At 36.3% G+C, this 25,198-nt stretch overlaps 1 long non-coding RNA gene across 1 annotated transcript in view; it reads right to left on the bottom strand.

Annotated features, from left to right (window-relative positions):
• Positions 1-24,148, bottom strand: part of LOC138189790 (uncharacterized) — a 110,857-nt gene extending 86,709 nt beyond the window's left edge. The window contains exon 1 of the long non-coding RNA XR_011176118.1: positions 23,975-24,148. This is a non-coding gene — a long non-coding RNA (uncharacterized LOC138189790). The remainder of the gene's footprint in view (positions 1-23,974) is intronic.
• Positions 24,149-25,198: the final 1,050 nt, after the last annotated feature.

Genomic DNA, 25,198 nt, shown 5'->3' with positions numbered 1-25,198 from the left:
TCTACTCGTCGCGATAATTAACGAACGAGTTCTCCGAGGAAAGTCGTAAAGCGAAGAAAAGTCCTAAAGCTACAGACTAGAGCGCGACTCGTTGGAACTAGATTTTAGTTAATGTCCGATTAGCTGGACTTTCGCTGCTTGAATTCGCTTGTCCGAACGTGAGCTCCTATTACGCGAACGAGATACTATAGTTAGAGAGGAAAATTAGTGAGCTTTTATTATATGAACTCGAATTATATATACCAAACTGGTTGTCTCCCCAACGAGTTTAGATAAATGAAGTTCTGTTGTACAATTTTACAAAACTATGAAATATATGCTAGAAGAAACGATTTCCAACGTGGTAAAAAGTGTCTAAATGATGCGTACGCTCATATTCATACACGCAAATACGAATCGAGCAGCTTTCTGAACAAGTAGCTGCCAAATGCTGTTGTCTATATTTTCTAATGCTTCTAAATGTCTTCTAATCGAATAATTTTGTCACTTGGTCGATAAATATCGCTACTTTTCATCGCTGTTGTAGATCAAAGAACCAACACACGTGGTACAAAATATTCGAAAAAGAGAGATTCCACCAGAATGAATTTCAAAAGAATCCAAGTAACAGTGGAATTAAAATTCTACAGTCGTAATTCTACCGTTGCGACAATTCGTTTTCTGTTTGAGTCTCGCGTTAACAAATTGTCAAGGATTAAAGTAAATTCTACGCGATTTGACTGTGGAGGATTCGCGTTAATCGGTCGTACAGTGTGCTTCGCGAACTTCAGTTGTCCAGCAATTTCACCTCGCTAGAAAAACAATAAAGAAAGGAAAGTCTGCGTAAACGTCTGCTCTGCTTGACCCTATTTCCGTGTTACGACTTTTCTTATGCCGGTAGAGTTGTTTCAACCAGTCCCGGAGGACGCTATTAGAAATTTTCGACACGTAGCACTCCCTCATCAAAAGAACAGAATGAAACGCCTCATAGAACGTTATGAGAACGTTCGCAAATAGTCGACACGAAATACGGAGCTCTATCGCAGCCCGAAATGAAATTTATTACCACAATACAGTTGTAACTTGGGAACAAGGTCAGATAACAGAAATGTTTGCACAATAAACATATTCTAAACTTTCTTTTTTATTCGGTTCCGATGCAAACCCATTGTGATTGAGCTCGTATTTCACGATGCATCCTGTGTTATTCGAGTTACATGCGTCCAATAACTCGCATAAGCAAGTTAATATATTTTCTAAAGGTTGACTGTTTCAGCTGTTATTATTAATGAATACTTAAAGGTTTCTTGTTAGGATTTCGTATAAAATAGATAGATACTACTTGTACGTAATATTTGTATAATAATGTTCATACTTAGAATAAATAGATGCTATTTGTTTCGTGGTAGTTTTACGTTTGTTACGTTTATTGCAGAAATAAAGTACGCAGTGAAAGGAAGAGAGAACGTTTGAAACCTCGTTTAGACTTAAACAACGCGTGATATTTGCATTTAATTTGAAACAATTTTTTAACGAAGCTCGTTGGATTACAATTAAGCTACCGTGAAACGATAGAATCAAGCGAAATCGAATCAACTTGCGGATTAAGACGAGAGATTTGAACCGCGAGTTAATACAATTTTTTACAAAATATCGCGTGATAATATATTTTCTAAATTTTTGTCCAAAGCGCAAACAAATATTGTTTTACTTGCTTCTATCCGCTTGATTAATTATAAATGAATTATAAATAGGATCGTTAGTAATAGCGATTCTTTCATTTATTTTTAGTTTGTAAGCATTAGTCGCACTTACACAACGCATCTAACGTTATACGTAAGATCGTAAATGAAAGCTTTTCAACGCGATCCAGTTAGTACGCTTGTGCTCGGAAGTTTGCAGTTCCAACAGCCGAGTTATGCTGTTCTCGATAGAATTGGAAAATTGATTTTCTAACATTGCGCGGCATTCAGCATCTGCCCAGAATGAGTTAAACTGTTCGACTAATGAATTGACCTTAGTCTATTAAATCTTGGTTTGACGGGACAAACTCGTTATTGCGTCGATTCCAGAGAAGTTAATGTCGGAATCGAAGTTCCGATGGCAAGTACATGTGTTCGAAAGCGTTACGCTTGACTCGTTCCATTGTTCCTTTTATCAGCCGTCGCATCTAGACGTTAACTGGTTTACATCTTAATTTACGTTTACATGCTCGGGTTAAATCCGTGTTTTATCTGGAGATGAAATAAATTAAGTCGACGCGTGGGAAATAACGTGGCCTTGTTGCAAAAAGAATATTAAATTAGAAATTAATCATTTCGTTTAAAATATTCCGGATAAATACAAATATATCGGATCTTTCAAGTTCAAGGAACGTTGTAAATTACAAAGAATCGCGTTCTCTTTAACCCTGCTGTTGTAGTTGCTTCCGTTCTTGCATTTCAGTTTCGCTTTAATAAAACAAAGCGAAGCATAGTAAGATATATACAGCGTAAATTCACATAATAAATTTTACAAGCAATTACATAACAGTATCGATAGTATCCAACAATAATAAACTCGTATTAATGCCACGCATATAATTACGTACGTATCTTGTACATTTAAGTGTAGCGTGTCGTAATTAATATTACGATCGTTTACGTAGTAATATTAATTATTGTACGATAACAATAATTTAGTATTATCGTTTAATTTATGTCGGATTTGAGCCAATAGATATTTTATTAAATTTATTCTTAAATAAAGAATCGACAGGATCAGTTGCACAAACAATTATGTGGTAATATTGCTGGCATCGGTATCTAATCTAACAACGATAGCCTAATATATATACTAATTGCATTAACGTAATTAATAGTAGCTACATTTTGGTATAATATCGTGTAACTTGTATCGCAATTGAATAAAAACAATATACATATAGCATCTTCTGCTCAACCAAAACTTCAAACATCGTTAAAAAAAAAAAAACGAAATATCCACGATTCGCGGATGGAAGGGGGGGAAAATGCAAAAGAAATGCATTTCATTGGATTAAAAAAAAAAAAGTGCCGGTTATTTATAGGAAATCTCGCGTGGAAGGGTCCGGGGCCAATAGTTTAACCTGGAGCCGTCGTTTAAGTGAATTAGAGCTTCGAAGTAAATAACAGAGGTACGACGTGTAAAGGAAGAGGCGAAGAAAGTTCGCACCGCGGAAAAGATTTCTCGCGAAGTACCGTCCATAGAATAGAATTTCAGCTCGAGCCAGACTCGAGTCGTCGAGTTATTACGAAGTTAAAAATTAAACATCCGTGGTCGATGCACTTCGCTTTATAAAATTCTATATATCCAGGAGAAAATGATTTTTGCTCTTAATCGAATCTAACGTGGCTGACAACTTGAGAGACAGATTTAAGAAGACTTTGAAATTTCTAATTGATTCGTTCATGTTCTACGTACACGTTTCAACATGAATGATTGTTTCTAAACGAATCTGGCATTGTCGAAAATTTGTAAAATTTAAAATTGTCTAAGAATTTGTCCAGAATTTGTTAGCTGTGCTATATGTATTAACGTAAAGAATACCTATGTGCACTTATTGGGGACAGGGTTAGAGTTGAAGAGCTTGAAAAGATTGTGTTACCTAGTCAACTTAACCACCCCTCAGTAATACCATATGACTTGGAAGTTTGTACGATGTTCGAAGATGTACTACTACGCTAATGTTTACGTGTATTTTCTATATTGCTATTACTGTTATTAGTATTCTTTTTACAGTTTATTATTTCGAATTTCATGGTCCATTAAGTTATTTAGTAAATGCAATTTTTATAAATACGACGTGCAAGAAAACATCGTTCGTCGGTGATGCTTCGAGAATACGTACGTCTATATCTCCATATATAGATCTTCGTGTTAAATGTTATCTCGTTTCCTCTCGTCAGTACTATCATATTGTCACCAAGTGAACAGTTTCTTCGTTGATCTCTGACCGTCATACGTGTTTTTAAGAGAAATGTTTAACCATCTACGTTTTCGCCCAAACGAATAAAACTTCAATTACAGCAGGTTAAAGTTCGCTTTTCACGCGTAATGTACGCTACACACAAGCGTGATTGAAATATTTGTAACGGAATCGGAGATTCTGCGAATTCAATAAACTCACATTGAACCTGTCACGTTATAGTTCGAGAGCGATCGAAGTCAGTTTTTTATTTGAAACTTGCACGAGGTGGATATTTATAAAAGTGTCAAACGCAAGAGAAATTGTGGAATAGCAGATCCTACAAGAAATAGTTGAATATTTTTACTTTTTCTAATTATACCAACATATACCGTTATGTATTTCAATTTAATTAAAAACGAACCGTAGCGGAACTTCTTCTCGAATAACCATGTCAAAGGGAGTTAGGAATATAAATTAAAATTATTTATTTCATTGGAATTTTTTCACGCAAACGTTGTCCTGTTAGCCGTGTTACTCCGATGGCATTATTGCGTTAAACTATTTTGTTTACTAGAGCAAAGAGCTTCGACTCGCTGTTTCAAACTTCTTCAAACCGTAAACGAGATTTCCCGATACTTTGGAATTCCCTCAATACCATATTATCTTTTTGAAACCCTCAATTATATATATTCACGATCGTAACTCTTTTATTACCAAAAGTTTCTGTCGATGAAATGACGGTGATTTACATTTTGTACGTTTAGCTGCTCATATCGGTTAAAAGTCTTTGCGAGTAATAAAAATGATAAATACGTCGTTTTTCTTTCAAACGTTCCCACTATAATGATAGAATATCGCGAAAACAATTGGAGATGTAAAATTTCTAATATACTACACGAATAATTTCCAATAATCACATTGTTGTGTATCAGAGTCGTAGTTTAAAATTGATTTTTATTTCAAAAATTCATTCTCCGAGATAATAACAGTATATTTTCACGATGCACTCTTCACGTTGAGATAACTGAAAGGTCGGCTTCTCAAACAAAAGGTACGTGATTCAAGATGGTAATAATTTCTCCCTCTAGCTGCGAATAGTCTCTAGAGACAGAAATTATTTTCCCTTGTTTAACACGTATTTTCAATTAAAACGCAAAGAGGACTTTCCAGTCGGCGCAACGAGCTCTAGATTTAGCGCATCCGCCGCAGCTGTATCTTTCTGTATTTCACCAAAATTTCCAGCGTCACCGTGATACTTCTACGAGCTGCATGTAACAAGCGTAAGCGCCTTTCGCATCATCAATATGTATTACGCTGTCGTTTGGCAAAAAGATGCACAATAGCCTGTGCCGATCGTACGTATATTCTTATGTAGATTACATTTTATGGTTCCAGTCATGTGACGTGATAAAAACACGTAATTTAATTCGACACGGTAAAGACGTGTAATTTAATTCAATATAGCAGAAACAATGGTGGCGTCTCGAAACACTTTGAATTCAACGATTCTTGTAATTTAGCTGAAACATCTTTCGTGTAATTTAAGATCGTCATGCACGAGTTACATGCAATATATTTTTACGCGTTTCATTTGCAACATTATATTGCAACGATAAACTACCGATTCTCTGACATATAACGTCATTCAAAAAGTTAGAGTTACTTACTCTTGTTCTAAATTCATTAACGAGATCTTCTTCCTGAGTCTCATGTAGTTTATATAACGGAGCAGTTGAAAATTATTTAATTCTCCTAATAACGTCTTAACCACGATTATACCAATAATTTACACGTATACGTAATTTACATATACGTAATAATTTACAACTGCAAACTTTTGGATGACAATATCTGTGGCGATGCTTGTGTATTACAAAAGCATTTTAACCCTTAACTACGGACTTTGAGTATAGTATAGTATAGTATAATAAATAATAGTGTAATAAGAAAATAACACAAGAAATACACGATCACTGCTGCAAATATAACATAAAGCGAAAGATGGTGCTTCCGTTTTTCTTCTCTAGAGCTGCTGAAGTAACTGTAAATTCAACTCTAAAATGCAAAACCTTAGTACACCAGGAACTAATAATTCATCTAACAATTAATACTGGATCAACCGAAACCTGACATTCAAAGTTCGTCTTTACGCATAATGTATGCAGCTAGAATCCCTAAATTAACCTAAATTAACTTCATACTCGACGATGAAACAGCAACGTAGTTAAGGGTTAAGCAAGTAAACCAAGACTTTCGAAGAACGGTGGAAAGTTCGATAGGAAAACGCATACGATAGAGACGTCACTTACCTTGCCCATGCCTGTCCTTGTCCATTTCTCTCGGATTCGGCTGAGAGTGGTGGTATCGCGATCCCCTCGGATCACTGCATCACGAAACTTTCCAACTTCGATCGATCTCGGATCTCGCACGTTCTGGCTCGCACGAATTATTTCCAAACGTTGTGCGCATCTGTCGTATTCGAGGAATCGAGAGGACGGGGCCGTACAGGTGGCGGAGGTGGGACGAATTTTACGTGTTTACCAGGAGGGAAGGGAAGACAGAGAGATACTGACATAAGACAGGGAGCGTGAGACAGAGACGGAGAGAAAAAGAGACAGTGAAAAAGGAGGCAGCCGACACCTTTGACAAGCAGCGCAGAAAATCATGCAGATCAGCCGGCGCACATCCTGCGATATTTATATCTAATCAAATTAATCGACCGAGCCAATGTTGCAGCACGCCCAATGGGCGCCACTTCTTTACTTTTCTCTTTTTATCGAAATCCGCTGCTCAAGCCGCGGCAAGGATCCACGAGGAACAGCTTCGTCTGATCAACAAAAATTGACGGAGTTAATCATTATACGACGACGACGATGAACCCATTTTGTTGAAACTGGACCGCGATCGACAGCAACATCGACTAAATTCGTGCGTATCTGTGGAAAATTTGCATATTTTATTTTAAACAACGAATAGCAATAATTTCCACTTCGGCGTTCACTGCGAAATCATTCAGGTTAGCTACGACGAATATCTGTTCGACAAACGAAGAATGAGAAGTCAGTGAAATTACACGCCTCTTTACGCTAGCCTCGTGCACCGAAGGATCACTTTCACGGGGAATAAGCGCCAGTTAAGACGAATTTTTCATGTTTCTAGCTTGTTTTAGTTTCCTTTGTACTTCTCTGAGTGGTTGAATAGAGAGAATCGTAGTAATTGGAGGAATACACGGTCCCGTTTCGTGCAAGATCCGTTGCACGATGGAAGAGCCAAAGAGGCGCGTCGCGACACGAGTCTTCGTGATTTGCTCGAGCAGTTGTTGACATCGTTAACAATGGACACCCTTGAATCGCCTTCCACCCGTCCGCCACTTTCGAAAGCCGCGTTTCTCTGTCAGAATCCTCGTTCGCGTATTTCAAATAGCAATTTTTTTATTTTTCTCGGTTTATTTAAATCGGTTCGAATCGCTTGTCTCTTCAAGGAAGACTTCAGCGAATTTCGGGATTCGCGAAGAATTTTCGCATTTCTCGTTCGATGCTATACACGTTAACGAGTTACTAAACGATTTGTTATACGTAATTGACTTATAAACTTTATATTATAACAAGGATATATGAACACGTTAAAGTTTTATTGAGAAAGGATTGTAACCTATATGTATAAGTAATAACGATAAATAAATACGTCGAATATTAATTCAGAATGTCGTGTGAGATTGCTACAGAATTGTCATGGCACGAAACCATTGTAATCATGTAAAAATGCTATTGTACGATTGAAATTTGACTAAACTGGAAGCCAAATATTAATTGAAAAAGTTGTATGACTAATTTCCACAGAGCAGAATATTCCTAGGCAGTCTTCCGAATGTTCACACCACTAAATTTACGTAATTATGTAAGAGTACTATTAGACGATTGGACATTTAATAATCCGAAACCTAATGATTACCAAAGAGGAAAATTTTTTATCAGCCATCGAAGACCACGAAGAAAATGGAACTGAATATCGAAACTAGTAATCGAGGTTCTATGGATCAAATAAAAGTTAATATCGAGAGGTATCGTTAAACGAAAGTTCTGCATTAAACCAATCGAACTCGAATAAAGAAACGAAAAAGATAGAAAGAAATACGTTGAAACGTTTCTATTCCTCTGTGGGATATGAAGAAACCAGGAAAGAAAAGAAAATTTTTAAATTTTTAAACAGAATGTTTTTAACCCGGTAACTCGAGAAGCCGGGTAACCTGTGCGTCACGTTTAATGGACAGGAAAGTTTCTCCGGATTTTTCGGTGTTCTTCGTGTCCATCTTCCCCCTTTTAGGCGAGTTTTCTCCGCGAAAGCGAACAAAGAGAGAACTCGATCCGATCCAAGACAAACATAAACGGATTAAAAGCTTCCGCCTTGTAACCAAAGACAAAGGAACCACTGTCTAATTAAAGCTGTGTTACATATTTCGAGCCTTTCCAGTCTCTCCTTGAAACACCACGGTGCGCAAATACGAACTGTCACTTTTAAGGAACAGGATAATTACAAGGTTTTGCGTTTCACTGAAGAACCGGAGGACTCGCTCAGGGATTAGAAAATGGCTCGCAGCAGTCTAATTTCTGAATCTTTAATTACACGAATGCCGAAGCGTAGTAAACGTGGATCACAGGAATTTATTGTCCCGAGAGAACGTTAAAAGCCTCTGTTCTTTGCTGCCACAAAGGAGAACCGAATAGAGGGTAAGTCTTTTTAAATAAAAGAGGTGGAAAATGGCATTTTGGAGATAGTCTATACATTGTATGTACATGTATATATGTACAAGACTCTTAGAAGCCGAATTGATCAACTTCACGTTCAGTCAATTTTCACATCACGAAGACTGAATATCTTACTTCCATAAAACTACTTATCGCAAGATAAATTTTCTTATTTCTTTACTTATGAAGTTGAGATTAATATTGTATTAAAGCAGTTTATATATGGAAGATTATCGAAGATATCTGTGAAGTGAATTATAACTGATCAGATCGTCACCTTTTTCTCCGTTTATGAAATTATCGAGTCAATATAGTTTTTAAGCTCAATTTAAGTTTAAATCATCAAAAAAGTCTACGTATACAACACTTTCATACTGTTTGAAAAATCGTCTCTCGACACGACAATCCTCAAGAAGACGCACGATTTTAAATAACAGCTTAAATAGTAATAAAACGAAGAACAACAACAAAACTAAAAAAAAGAGCAATCTCTTCGAACGAAGGTCAGTTGAAAGAGACGACCAAGATGAAACGAAATGGAAAACGTTCTTCTTCGTCCTTTTTTCATTTCCGGTGATAGCCAGCAACGCGGAAGAAAAGCAGCGAACGTGGAACGCGTGGCTCAGTCCACGGCATGAATTTCGAAAAGCAATGTACGGCACATGATCAAAGAGTAGTAGCAGTTCACGAGGTAACGATGGATGGTCGGGGTAAACCGCAACATCTCGAGCGTACAACGGTGGAAGTGATTCAAGGGTACCGTTGTTGGATCCACATGTATGTACGCGTATCGTATCGCAAACGATGCGACGATCGAGGACGAAAAAAGCGATATATATATTATAGACAGTAGTGAAAGGAGGCGATGATGGCAACAGAGTCGAAGAACCGAGGGTTGATCAGACTCTGGAGATCGCGTAGTTGCGCGGGAAAAATTTCGACTTGGTCGCCGTTGATTCGCGGTGATTTTGGATTCGCGCGGTTTGATCTCGCGTGGGCGGGAGAAAGTGTACTCCGCTGGCAAGATGCAACTCGACGGAATGACAGTGGCCTACTGAGGGGCCGACGCGACGCGACGCGACGCGCGGAACGCGGCTGACGCGGGGAACCCCGCGAAAATCTGACGTGCGTGCGCAACGCGCGCGCGCAACGCGCGCCTCCACCTGAGCCGCCGCGACGCGCATCAGTTTAAAGCTTCGTTCACACCGTGTTCCTTGAGCTTCCCGCGATCCTCGAGTAACTCTTCGCGCAGAAACATAGGGGAAGAAGGTGATAAATTGTATTTCCTGCTTCTTTTCCTTTCTTTTTTTTTTTTATACGAGAGCAAAATTAAATTTTAATAGGATATTGGTGTGCAGATCTGAATACTTTCTTCAGGAGATCTGTAGCAAATTCGATCGTGAATTACCATAAACTTGATCGAGATAATGGATCTGTTTAAACATATTCACGTCACGATTACACGAAGTCTACATCAGGGTTGTACATTTATAACGAAGCGAAACTTGGGTTATAATTAGGTTGCAGGTGTTCCGCAGTGAATCTAGCCCTATCTATGATGAGCTTATACATATATGATTCACTTGTGTTAATCCGCCTGTAACTATGTAACACCGATACAGAATTTTGGATAGCCGATCTTAGTTGCGAGATTCTAAAAAATTTGTGTTCCTTTCGAATCTCGAAGATTTATTTACCAAATAAGTTGGAAATAACTAAATATAAAAACATTGTATCGTAGAAGCTACTATACAACACAAAATTGCAATTCCAAAGGTTCCGCGTTTTTCCACTTTAATGTTGAATTTGAATAAGAAAATTATTATTAAACATTAAATTTTGTTAGGCGATATTTAAATTAATAATAGAATTGAGTGTAGTTAAATTTTGGAATATTATTGTAGAACGTTAAGAAGATCGATACTTTGATACACATGCTAATTACACTATTTATACTATCATAATTTGCAGACAAAATACATAATAGCGAACATATTGAACGTATGAAACTTTCGCTAAAAAATACATATATTTGGCAATGTGTACTTCCAAACATTTCACATAAGAACTTTATGCAAAAACTTTTGACAGAAACAAGCGGACTAAAATTCTAAGCTAGTCAAACAAAATTCAATCGTTTAATCCACGTGGTTCCTTAAGTTTCCTTAATACTTTGAATATAAGCTTCCGTCAAACTACTTGCCCGAGACACTGGGACGTTCGATCGGTGAAACAACTGCATAAGCATTTCCAAGCCTATTTGGCACTAGGATACGTTTAAAGCTGCTAGATCATTCTCGTGTTTGAGTAAATTGCGAATAAAGCGTACGTTTGGTCCAACTTATAATTTCCTGAAATTGTAATTTTTCCTCTTGAAATCATGAAAATTAGATTAATTTTTGATTCATTAAATAGAATTTTTATTTATTAAAAGCCGAAGATCCTTCGAATAAAACTTAGTATCGAATTCAGTATTTTAATTCTTGCTTTTTTATTATTCAAACTTATATTTCAAACACAGATGAAACTGATACGAAAATATGATTAAATTATATATTATTTCATTTTATTGAACAATTTAAAAATAAGGTTCTATTATTATACAGAAATTATCACACAGAAATAGATTTTTCTACGTGTAAAATCCATTCCAAACATCATTTGCAAGTAATCCTCCAAATTATTCGCGTAGAATCTCAATGTGTTCTTGCAAAATCCGTCTAAATCCGCGTCTTTCTTTCATCAATTTCACAAACATTTCCAAGTAAGTCCACATAAAGATGGAAATAGATCGTTCCATATAGGTCAATAAAAATATTCGCTAAAAATATCGCTCTCTCGAGTCCTCGATATCTTCCTCGTCCTTGACATTCAATTCGCGCCCTTGAATGCTGAAGAATCGTGGCTCCTTTAATCAATTCGTACAACGCGCAAGTAGTTGAAAATTCATCGACAAAATCTGTCACGACATGCGAATCAAATCAAATGGAAGTCAACTGTCGGAAATGCTGTCGTCCGTGTAACACATTGTAAAGTCGTTTTCCGATTCAGATGGAAAACCGACCACCTGTCGTGTACTAAACCCTGTTTTAGTCAGGCTATAACCGGGAAAACTCGAAACAATTCTCTAATCTGCTCCCAGGTAGAAATTACCACGCAGTGAAATACGAAAGTTTGGTGAATCGTTCAGTCGCGAACAAAATTCTATGATTAGGTATTGTGCTTCGTACAATGGGCTTTGTGGCCAAAAATAGTATGGAACAAATACGCATTGTACTCTGTGAATGAATGTCTCGTATGAAAGGTAACTGAAATATGTAAATCAAGGAAATTGTAAGTTACGGTCGAACTTATTCACGAATGGTTGGAGAAAGTTTTCGTAACTTACGTAATTTCATTGCCTATATTCGTATATTGATATTTGATAATTTAATAATTATCAATGCGAAACTGAAAGAACTGGGATACTACATAAAAATCTTGAAAATGTTGAAACGCAGTTTTTAAACATCGGCAAATGAAATGTATACGAAAAACGAAATATCAATTCACGTTTTTCGAGTCGTTTCCTTTCACCGTCCCTTTGAAGTTCACGCAATGACAGCGGATTTCTTCTAATCGATACACATATCCGTAAAAAGGGATTTTCTCTGTCACAGAAATATGATGGTGTTTGAAGAACAAATCTTTTTCTTTCGGTATATCCGAACGTTTCAACCGTTCAGACGAAAAGAACATTGAAAATAATTATCACGACTTTAACGGTGAATATCATTGATACTTGACAAAATATGGAACATCATGTCGTTGCCATTTCTGTATCATTGATCGCTATCAGCGGTCTTCTCTTTGATTTATTGCAACGATAAAAATAAATTGCCGTCATACGTGGTTCCAATTGGAAAGTTGTTACGTACTTGTTAGAAGGTTGTACGCGTTCATACGAGCTAAGAAATTTAACACATAAACAACCATTATTCGAACAACTTTTATTTCACGATATGACATGACGAATGCATAAATTACAATATTATATGTGATATTGAATTCTTTATGAGATTTTTATAAATTTTGAAACATTTGTGTGACTGGAAAGCTGTCAGTTAAGCTTGGAATATATTAAATGTTTGATATCAATAGTAACATTCCATGACAATGTTAATATATGCACTAACTAACCGGTGAATGGCATAATGGGAAATTTAACATACCGTTAGCTACGCAATACGTAGAGTATAATAGAGGCAATGTAAACTGAAATATACTGTAGCAACGCATATCTGGGAACTAACATCAACTAATTGAATACATTACCAAAGCTGACCTTAAGTTACAAATAATTTATAATTGTAAAATACAAAACGTGATTTAAATTTATGCACCGTTTACAAAATTAAAGAATTCTGATGAAAGAAGTTGAAGCATATTTATATTGAAAGTACATTAATTTCGTTAATTCTTAATTTCTCTAATTTCTCTCTAACTGCATGAACTCTTAAGGATCGTCGTAGATGAAATTTGTTTTCACATTGTCGCCCCGTAATCGTTCTGTAATAATATTATTTGTAATTCATCTAGTATTAAACAATAATAAAACGTTCAATTTTTTCCACTTGTTCGTCTGCATTAATTTAAAAAAAAAAACACGTACTGAAATAATGCATTATGATCTTTAAGTGCTAATAGAACGAAATGATGAAACCTATTTGTTCGCGCGTTTATTACATTTTGTAAAAATAACAAAAATTGTCTAATAATTGACGTTAACGTAAAGTTCTTTCAATGATAGATAAATTGTCCATGACCTCGAAAAACACATACTATTTATACCCACTTCTCGTGAATCGCAATTACTCGATGTTGCGGGAAACACGTTGCGCTTGTATTTCGATATATCTATCACATCATTGTATCAACTTTTATAACACCGACGAAACTTTCAAAGAACAAACTTGAACCAGTGTCGAACCTTTCCAATACCTGGCGCGCCACACTTCTTTGAAAAAATGTATCAAGGACTTTCTGTCGTAGATTGTGAAAGATGCTGGAAAAAGTTGCAAGGCGCTCCTATACAGGCTATCCCACGTAACTGAGCCAGGTTGAATCTTTAAAAGAATTTTTTAATAAAACAGCTATTGCAACGAAAAATTGAACTACTTCTGTGACTATAACGTTGACTCTAGTATGCTGTTATATGTATTACTTTATTATATTTATATAACTTTATATGTAAATATATACGAAATATATAATATAATTTCAATATTCCTAGCGATATAACACAAACCAATTACGTGAAATGACATGTATATCGTGATGCAAAGATACAGATTAAGAGAATGTATAATGAAGCGAGGAGAATGGGCAAACGCAAACATCGAGAGAGATGGATTAGAAATCGATATCCATGAAATTTTGATCGACGAGTTTACATATTTTCAACAGTAACTAGCTATGCGTATAAATTTCCATATAATATTTAATTTGGAAAATAGATGTGGCTTTAAATGTTACATTGTCTTCTAAACTGTGGAAAATCATCTTCACGGAATGAAAGAAGAAATAAACGAGTATACAGTGACTTACTGGATGGCATGCTGGATTTTGTATCACATGCAACGTTACACGATTATCATCGTCAAACTATCAAAATGTACGCAGAAGCTAGAAAACATAGGCTTTACGAGGGTCAGAGAATTATTTAAATTTAAACGATCAATTATCCATTATATTAACGAGCCTTGATATTTAGTGGGACTACTTTTAGATCAATTATTTAAGGTAACTTTATTTATAACAACTACTTCGTAATATTAATTTTTTACTAAGTGTATGCTTGTAATAAACGTCTTGTAACTCTTACATATGCTCAACCCTCTCATAACACAGTATTTCGGAAACACGGTTTCGATACAACGCGGAACGAATTAACCGTAGAATTCATAGAAGTGTCGACTGTGCATTTAAAAATTGGTATCAAATAATATTAATATAAAAGCGATAATCTCACAGTGGACGAAATTTCAAAAATTGTCGCGCATACGGTATTCGCCAAAAATTCCTATGACAAGTGTCCAACTATTTTCGTGAGTCGTTATGTTCGAAATTTCCTGTACGGAACGACATATGAAAAACGATATCCTAAATCATCCAAGAGGTCGACCATCTCTCACTTTCAATTTCCTCCAAGAAGACTGATATTCCGTTCCGATCGAGCAACCGACCAACCGAGGGGAGAAAAAGAACATGAAGCATCCTGGTTATCGTGGTTCGCCGCAAATACGCTCAACGACACGGCGGAGAGAGATCGAGCGGGTGTAACGCGAATTTTCTAATCGAAATAATATTCCGAGGCCACGTTGGCCGCCCTTTTGCCCGCCCGCCGCCCCCGACGTCTACCGATCACCCCGAGAAACGTATATCTCGAACGACGAAGATTGCTGAACGTCAGAAGCGACCCCGTGGCAAAGGAACAGAGAGAGGGTGCCAGCCGTGGGCCCTAGATATTAATACGTGCACGACGCCGGTTCACTTTGTCGAGCAGTGGCGTGTAAGATCGGCTCTCTGCCGCGGGTACCCTCCAACACACACCGACGACACTTTGTCCCTGTTGCAAGGTGAAATGCTAACTAAAGGGGATGTTTTAATGGCAACGATAATAATATGACGCGGTGCCGTTGGCTATTCCTAGACCGATGCCGGTGAAAGCGCATCTTCTGTGTCTTCGGGGACAGAAAATAAAGCGAACACCTGATCGAATTGACGAACTGCTACCCAACAGAATTATGGTTACGAGGGATGCATATTCGGACGAATTCAGTTTCGACGAATGACGTAACGTACGCACTCATTGAGATCTATGTACATACATTTTTCTTGAAAAGTCTTAGGACATTTTTTTATCTTTAATGAAATTTTCATATGTGACGTAAAATGCGAATTTTAAGTAAAACCTGTGTCTCGCTAAAATCGTTAGTACGTTAATAGCGTATAATTTCTTTATTACACAAACGTTATTTCTTCGTCTCTCTTTACTACGTACTTTATTCGTTCCATTTTGAAGTTAATACGATAACTATCCTGGGACTTTTGAAGGATGGGAGTACTGTGTACATATTTAATTACATCAACGTCAGGATGTTAAATCCTCCGAATACACACCCATTGTAACCATAGCCTAAGCCACTGTTCCGTTCTTTCTTCCTCTCTAATTTCATCGAGTTTTATCTTTTCGTTTTACTTTCTTTTTCTTTCCTCTTTTTTTCTTTTTTTTGTTTTTTTACGTTTCTGGTTCTCGTTTCATTCCTCGTTCTTTTTCCGGCGGGCCACGATTTTATTCCACGCAGCTCACCATGAAACGACCATTGGCGGACGGCTGCATAAAATCCGGCTCAATGAGTTTCCAAAAGGGGCGGCGCGATTAGGCGCGCCCGTGAAAGAGCCCGCGCTCTCCCGATCTATCGAAAAACCGGACGGTTAAAATGAGCCGGATCATCGAAACTGCGGCACTGAAACGCGTCTCCGGCGTGATTCCACGGCGATCCACCAGACTTTAGGATTTTCTTTTATAGTTCTCTTGAAAGGGAGAGTAGGTTAAGAGGGTAGATGAAGGCGCGGTTTTATGAGGTATACTACGTTAAAATTAATTTGATGAACCAAGGTTGTAGACGTTTATGGATGTTTGTAAATGTTTATAGAGTGTATTTAATGGTATACCGAATTTTTATACGAAAAATTATGCTTAGGTAAAGTTATGTTTAGGTAAAAGTGTAGGTGACCCTCGTATCTCGTATTTTGATATCTCCTCGTATAGAAGGAAAGAATCGTAGATAGAACAAATTCTGCGAAATGTTAGAAGCATGAGAAATATTTTTAGGGATAAAATTGCTTATGATAATCCGCGTATGTATTTGGTAACGACATTTGACACTATAACTTTCTCAGTATCTTGCACATATTTTTTCACCACCCTGACACGTAGAATCGATTCTCCAAAAATGTCCTACGTATTTATAGACCTGTATATGAAATAATAACGTGAAATTATACAAAATAATGTGAAAATTATCAGATACTTTTTTTTTATCAAGTACGTCATACGAGCAGTTATACAATAGTGCATAATCACATAATTTTAATTATAGGCTACTTATCTTTAACAAGTTAATTAAAAATAGAACATTTCTTTATCGAGAGGGAAGCGCTAGATGATAAAGCATTTCATCGTGACTTCGTCTGTTCTTTTTAACAATGTAATGGATATTTATATTCATATTTACATTGTTATCTTGTATATTCTTTTATATTTATATACCATCATCTTGAGCAACATGTTTTAATTAAACGTACAACATGCGTAGGCACATACGTCAGTTCTAATTCAGCCTAAGATTTTCAAACAAAACTTTCGTACATACATTCACTGACATTGTATCGCGTCTTTTCGTCGCTGTAACCAACGGCTCTAAGAAAAGGCGAATTCTCTGTATTTATTTGCATTGACAATACTAACAGGTGGGACAGAGCGTAATATTTCAAAATAAACTCTTCAAATTCTCGCCCTTGCAACAACTTATTGCACTTATTGGAATAGATGTATATTTGCTTCGATAAAGAGTAACTTAAGAATAACTAGAACACGTGAACGTGATCCACTTGGATACCAGTAGACTTAAAACGTTCCCTAAAAGCATTCCAGCGACTATTCCGTCCGAAGCCATCCCCTTCAAGTGGCTTTTATATTCTTAGCAGAGCGAAACACCCTCTACGCGCACAATAGAAAAGCCCATGGTCGGCAACTCGTTCAAGATCAACAACGTGTTCGTGTCGCGCAAACAAAGAACGAATTTGCAAACATAAAATCGAAGAAACTCACAGCTCGTGCAAATTACAAACACGATTTGCTGAATGTAAATTCGAACCGTTCCTCGATCAGATTTGCGTGATGTCGATCTATAACGACGCGAGTTCGTTTGTTCCACGGAGGAAGAGAATCGACACGGAGGGTTTTTTTTTTTTTTAAATGACATCCCAAGCGGATACGCGCGGAATTGGTCGTACGCGTGATCGCGATCTCATTGCGACAGCGTGGGACGTAAAACAAAAAGAAAAAAAAAGAAGAAGAGAAGGGAAAAAAACAAAAAGAATGAAAGGAGAGGAAGGGGAGAGAGAAAACGAGGCGCGAAATGGAAGGAGGGCTCACAAAACGTTCGAACCTGTATTCAGGACTCGCGTATGAAAGTGCTCTCTTTCATGCATTTCAGCTGACCTCCAGTCGTGCTATTAACGCTAAAAATGGACTGCGAATACGACGGTTTTGAAGTCATATCGCATTTCCCCTCTCGCCGACATCGCGACAGAGTGAAAGGAAACGTTTGGAAATCCAGCGAGATCCAAGCGGCGGATTACTTTGATCCGGAAGGACGCGTTTGCCAGACGATGGCTTTGTATCGCGTTCCGCTATGTTTTGGCAAATTCACAGAGAAGTTAACTAACCAGACGAATGATCTAGTTCCCTTTAGAAGAGGCAGAGAACAGGACGAGATCGTTTTGGTTTCCAAAAGCTGATACTCGCGTTGTGAAATGGTAACTGCGATATCATGAACGCGATGAGTTTTAGATTAGTGCTCCTGACGATGACTTTTTATTGAAACAATCGAAGAGTAGAGAATTGAAGAGTTACGTCGAATTAATGAGTTTCGACGTTACACGCTTTGGAATAATATTCGTGAACATACGTGTATGCTTGAAACATTCGACGTAAAGGTATTAGAAGATTTTTACAGAGATAGATTTTGTTGTAAAAGATAACGCGCAATGTGCGTTTGAATAAACGTCTACCATTGGAGGATCCAATTTATTAACTTCAGTTTATTCGTTAGGGCTTAAAATATACGGCTAACAGGTATCGCGTGTCATTGATAAAAATACATCAGCTTGTTTTAAAAAAATATGGTGCCGACCTTGGAATTTCTTTCACGTCCCCATACACAAGCTGCTCCCATCGCGTAACACTCTCCTCAGTACTAAACGACTTTTCAAGGGAACATTCTTCATACCGCTTCAAGTAATGGAAATGGAGCAGCCAGATAAAGCTATTCCCTCGCCCTTATGTAAAAACAATTTGTATAAAATATGTGCTCGAAAATGTATTTTGATACACGGTATTGAAAGAGCCAGGGAAAAAATTTGAAGCCCTGATAGCATATTTCAATATGTCAAAAAAATGTGAAATTGATAAAATGCAGGCAGGCGAAAGGTACATTATCAAAGTGCATAATCAATACCGAAATAAAAGATACAGACATAAAATGATCTAGCGAGAGGGATTTAAGTAGTTCAGAGGCATGCGGTATTCGTTAAAATAAATGAACAAAATTTTATTCGGACAAATTGAATAAATTAATCTTGGCAAAGATTGATCAAAATTAAAGACAAAGAGGTATTTTAAGTCGGATTTTTATTACGCCTTTTTCTTCGTTTCCTATGCTTCGTATAGCAGAAATATGATGAAAATAATAAACAAGATATATAAAAATAAAAAATACATATATTTCGAGTCAAGTAGCGAAACAAGTATAGAAATGTTTGACGAAATTTTTGTATCAAATGAATGTTCTAATTGTACCAAATGAATATTTTTGGACAACGATGCTGGAACGAAATTAAACGCTACGTTTATGAATGAAATTTAAAAATTCTCGTGAAGCAATGGTACAGTGTGCATTTTGTTCGATTAAAGTATACGGCTACATGGAAGAGTAATTACAAGATTTGCAGCAATGGTGGAAATGTGAATACGCACGGATGGAAAAGTGAGCCTATTTGCATGTCGCTGCAAAATATGAATTTAAATAACTCCTCGCACGAGGGAAAGCAGCTGCTCTTGCACAGAATTGTACTTTTACGAATAGACCTCACTTGATTAACTTATATATTCTGGGATTTCTTGTGTAATATTTAAACACAGCATAACACTACTGCTGATAGGAAAAGTATGTTTTTTCGTAATAAAATATATACTTGCTCTCTTATTTATATCGAAATTAAATTTCATTAATTCATGAATATTTCTATTTATTTTCAAGCAGATAACGATACCACCTGAATGTTATTTAAACATGTATTTTTCAGTTGAAAGAGTAATCTCGAAAAAATGATTCTATTTATAAAAATTATTGTAATACTAATAATTGTATTGTAAATATTGTAATATAATAATTGTACGTAAAACTAATCGAAAGGCAGAAAATTCGAATCTACAGCCAACTATTCTATAACGTAGACAGGTGTTACGCAATGAGAAGAACGACGACGCGACGCAACATTTCGATCCTACCCATTCGTTAATATCCCTTTCCGTCCTAAATTGGATTCGCAAACGGATGAGAACAGATTCGAAACGACGACAAAAGAGTTCGATTTGAAGTCGACACTCAATTAAAAGCAACTCTCGTCGAAGCAACGAACACCAATCAGAGAACGTTCCAAGAATTCCTTTTCGTGCATGTTTTGGCGGTCAATCGATTTTCAGGACAGAGCTTTCCAAACCACGTTTCCTGGTTGCGAATGAAGAGCTTGTGCCTCCTGGACTTTTGCAGTGAATTCGTGAACTCGGTTATGTTCTTTTTTATTCGTGTTTTCTGGTATTCCTTGTGTATAATGTTGTTTCATATTATATTCAAATAATAATAATATGTAAAATAATATGTGTAAAATAAGGTTTATTTTCGAGATTATATTGCATCATCACACTATGCAAATTAAAGCTTGGAACTTTTGGGGTTAATGTTCTTTCGTTGTACGATGAAATTCATTAACGTAAAGAATGTTTTATCAAAAGTAGACACTGTAGCTAATGTAACATTATTTTCATATCTTCGATCAGAATCAGATGATTTCTGCGTTTCTGCTATACAGTATATATAAATCGATGCTATGCACGTCATTATACATTTTTCATATATCGTTTTGATTTGAAAGATTCGCTTTCTAGTTGTTACGATAAAGTCAATCAGTCTTCTTATAAGAATCAAACCTAATTAATAATTCCAAATATTCCTACTAAATAATATTTCATACACTTATTGAATATTCTCATGGAAAAGACTGTTCGTTATTAAATAGTATCTATTAATTTCATCCTATTAACTCGATACAGTATATGAAAATCACACAATCGACCAGGGATAAGAAGTGCTTATAGATAAGATGCGATTACATTTCTTATCTATCGATGGTGATTTCGTCGTCAATAAAAGAAATTGCGTTGACTCGACCCGTTTTTCGTGATCGAGCGAAACAACGCCAGCTTCTAAATGACTCGTGAAATGAAATCGATGAGACAGGTGGGCGACTAAAACCAGAGCAAAAAAAAGAAATACTCGAATGGTCCTTAATTCATTCCCCGTGCGATTGTCCTTCTTCCCTTACCGGCCTCACTATGGCTGATAAATGAAGCTTTTTGCGAATTGGATTGCTTACCGCGTATCTCGTTTTCGTGCGACGACCGCCTACCCGGATAGCCGCACATACTCACTGTTTTTGCGATTTAATCGGACCAGCGCACGTGCTTTCTCTTCGTTTTTCCTTGATAGAATGAAATATGAAGGGTACGTAATAAAGAGATCTGTGCGAGGTTCTGTTCCATGAGGCGAGAGGTAACTGAACTGGGACGATCGAGCTGAAAGAATGAGAGACGCGATATTGCTCGTTAGGAGCTTTGGGGAAATATAATAATATTTTATGAATTGGTAGAAAATTTGGAGTTTCGGACGTTATTGTGTTTCCTTGCGCTAGTATTAGTATCAAGATGAATTATTAGATCGATGCGTGTGAAATATCGTTTCCTTAAAATTGAAATTGCCAAGTCTAATATTACCAGCGTGGAGGTACTATGTTAATATGATTTTTATTAACAGTGATAAGATATAATACTCCTCCTTTTATTTCTCTTATTTTTGTTACTTTTTTAATTACCGTAATTACGAAGTAGAGTCGAAAAGAAGTTAAATAGTATCGTTAAACTGAATGTCAAAGAAGCAGCAAAAATTAGGTAATTTAAAATTAAAGGATTTATTAGATGGTATTAAGTATAGTACAATAAGTAGTAGATATGTAGATGTTCATATTTTTTGATTTCCAATAGTAGTCTGGTTTGATCGTCGTTCTTTAATTGCAAGTCTAATTGTGAACCCAAGATCGACAAATATTTGGTGATAAATTTTCAAAATTCTTATAACTATTCAGCTGTGGACCTATACATGCTCGACAATCAATCAATCGAGTAGCGTTCCAATGCAATAGCATCGCGTATTCAGCGTTCAATAATTCAGCTACCGCGATATATCGAGATCATTCTTCATCCTTGATAGAACATCCCTTGTGTGAAATTATGGTAAAAGGTGATCGTATGAATTGCATACCCTATTACCGTCCTCGGCAACTCTTCACACTTATCCTGTCATTGTAAGATAAATCAATGACCGAGTGACAGCCTTATTTCGTTGTATCGGTTACCAATTTTTGCAATCTTTCAAATTTATTTACTCTCACCAAATGACACGGAGTAAACGAAGAAAGACTCACTGAAATATTCTATATATTAGATTGTCCGAAAAGTTTCTTTCGTTTTATAAGGAAATAATACACTCGCAATATTTTTTTGTTTTATATTGGTTTATTGAATTATGCACGAACATGATAATAGAAATAGAACGAAATGTATCATACCTAATTCAATAAAATAATGTAAAACAGAAATTGTTGCTCATTTATTATCACCTTGTGAAACGAAAGAAACTTTTCGGACAACCTGATAGTAATAAAATGGTACAGTAAAAGTTGTCTGTCTAATAGCAAGAATAGAAAAATTTCACACCCTGTATACGAATATGTCCATATCACATTTTTCGAGGGAAATACAATAGAATTTAATATGAAAATATGGAATTGCATAAATTGCAGTGTAATTGTAAATATTGAACTCACGCTGATAATGAAATACGTAAATAAATATATAAAAAGAACAATATTAAACAATATTCGTATATATTCTATATTATAATATCTCATGCTTTTTATAATTGCTCTTAATACATGAATTAATTAAAAAATCCCATTAAGCGATGATCAATGCTCCTCGAGTTAATTCCAGCGTTCCAGATTCCATCATGGAATATGAACCACTCCACACAATTCATTCGTCGCTTGTTCGATCAAAAAATCGTCCTATTTATTGCTGCTATTTCCTCTTGCTCCCTCAGATAATTTGTATTTTACAAACAACTTCAACGCTCGCGTTCGCTGAAACGTGCTTCATGCTGCTCATAATATCGCGCATATGTGTACGTACATTCTTTTACAACGAATGAAAGAAATATGAATCGTGAGAAACAAAAAGATACAATAAAACAATGTATAATATTAAAGTATCTCGTGTTTGAAAAACAAATATCTTTATACGTATATTGTATTATCGATAATTTTCATAGTTACTTGGTTTTCTGGCGATCAAAGTTCTGATAATCTCATTGTGTCCTGTTTTCCATATTCAAAGTTTTACGTTGAGTGCTTTCGCACGAAAGGAAAGGAAGTATGTGAAATTGATGGAAAAAGTGTTATACTATGCATCGGAAAAAATTGCGACTGCTTGGCGAAGATTCGCGAAAACGCGTGCACGGTAGATCTCGTTAAAGCGCACCGCTTGACCCTGTGTTATTAATTGCACCACACCAAAGGACTCGGCGAGAGAGGATCACAGAGAAAGAAAGAAGCGTCGAAAGTGAAAATTGCTCACTTGTGCACGTCCTTTCGACATGAATGCGAATTACGGTCTGAACTATCTTGCACGATATCAAGCTGTCTCTTTATCCTCTATAAGGCCACACGGTAAAATGTTGCAAATGCGTGCTATTCAACTCGGAAGATTAAATTTATATAAATTCTAATATAGAAAGTATTAAATACAAACAACGCATGAAAATATTACGCGCTTGCAATAAGAATTGTATTTAGAAACTTAAAGAAGAAATTTTTGAAAATTGCATGAAAAATATCAGACTGAAAATGAAAATGTTGATACATTCGATTGTAATTATACAAAGTGATTGGTAACTGGTGGTACAAGCGGAAAGGGGGTGATGCTACGCGAAAAATTTTTTTTTTTTAATTTTTCCATCGAAACAACGATCTACAGTGAGATCCGTTATAACGTACCGCACGCGTACCGAGCGAAAATTCAAAGTCGATTTCCTCGAAAACAAAGCCTCAAACGAAAAATTGTTATTCTATATTTTCGACTACTTTTTTCGCGTAGAATCACCCCCTTTCCGCTTGTACCACCAGTTACCAACCACCCTGTATATAGAATACGCAGAATTATATGGAATAACGTTGATCCCATCACGATCAGGTAGGCTCGTAAAGTAACATTCATAAGCACTTACTAAGTTCGCTAGCTATTAATATCTGTGCATTTTTCGCAAATTATTATAAATAAATTTCAAACAGGATAAAGAAATAATTTTTCGTAAACTATATACATCTACTGTAATATCGTGGACGAAAGGCCTAAGAGATATCGGTGTGGTGGGGCTAAGACAAAAGACAAGGGGACGCTAAGGGAGAAAGACGAATTAACAGTCAGAATGTTAGTTGAGACGTCAGATTGTGAGTTGAGAAGTCAGAGAGTGTGAATCGAGAAGTCAGGGAGATAGTGTTGCTAGTGTTGTCGAGAGAGTGTGACGAGAGTTGCAAATTTGCTATCTAGTTGTCTTAACTATAATACGTTATTGCGATTAGTTCACGTTAAACAAGCATCGTTTCCTGTTTAACCAACATCTATTTAATCCATTTATTGTAAATAAACTAATTGTAGTAAAGATCCTACACTACTGCATACGCGTATGCAAGGAAAGCTAACGTACAAAATAAGACTGAACTACTAAAACTTCTGAAACAACGAACCACGGACTACAATTTATCATCAAAGAAAATTCGCCGAGGGACGAACTTAGAATTCCAGTCACTTAAAAACGACTTAAATGCCCCAAATTTAACGTAAATGTCGCAATTACAGACAGAAGAAATTTATACGGAATGCAAATTCGGCTCACCGCGAGGCGCAGTCGAGTTTAATTAATTGCTCGGCATCTTGCTTGTCGTTATTTTAATGCCGGACTTCTTAAACGTATAACGTTTAATAATTTGCATCCGTAAATTGAGTGAGCTGCCAACTGAATATTAGCCCAGCAAAAGTAATTAAAAGCTTGCAATTGGATCGCAAGGAGGTTAATAAGAATTCCTTGAACGAGATTCCCTCGAAAAGCGACGCGCAACCAAATCCCTTCGAGACGTTCCTTATTTCTGCATATATGCATATTGTTTCAAATACACAATAGGTTTCGCTGAAAATTTAGCTCTGTTCGAATTTTAAATAGATCTCGATCTAATAAATTAATAAATCCTAATAAATTAATCGTAAATCGCGCTTTAATCGTACAGATTTATCTACGGTATCCTTGCAAAATTCTGAGTAATTTATGAA

The sequence above is a fragment of the Bombus flavifrons genome, chromosome 2, assembly GCF_040668555.2.
Source record: "Bombus flavifrons isolate JBK064 chromosome 2, iyBomFlav1_principal, whole genome shotgun sequence".
NCBI lineage: Eukaryota > Metazoa > Arthropoda > Insecta > Hymenoptera > Apidae > Bombus > Bombus flavifrons.
Note: the sequence above shows the minus strand (reverse complement) of the source record. Positions and strands in the feature narration are given on the sequence as shown.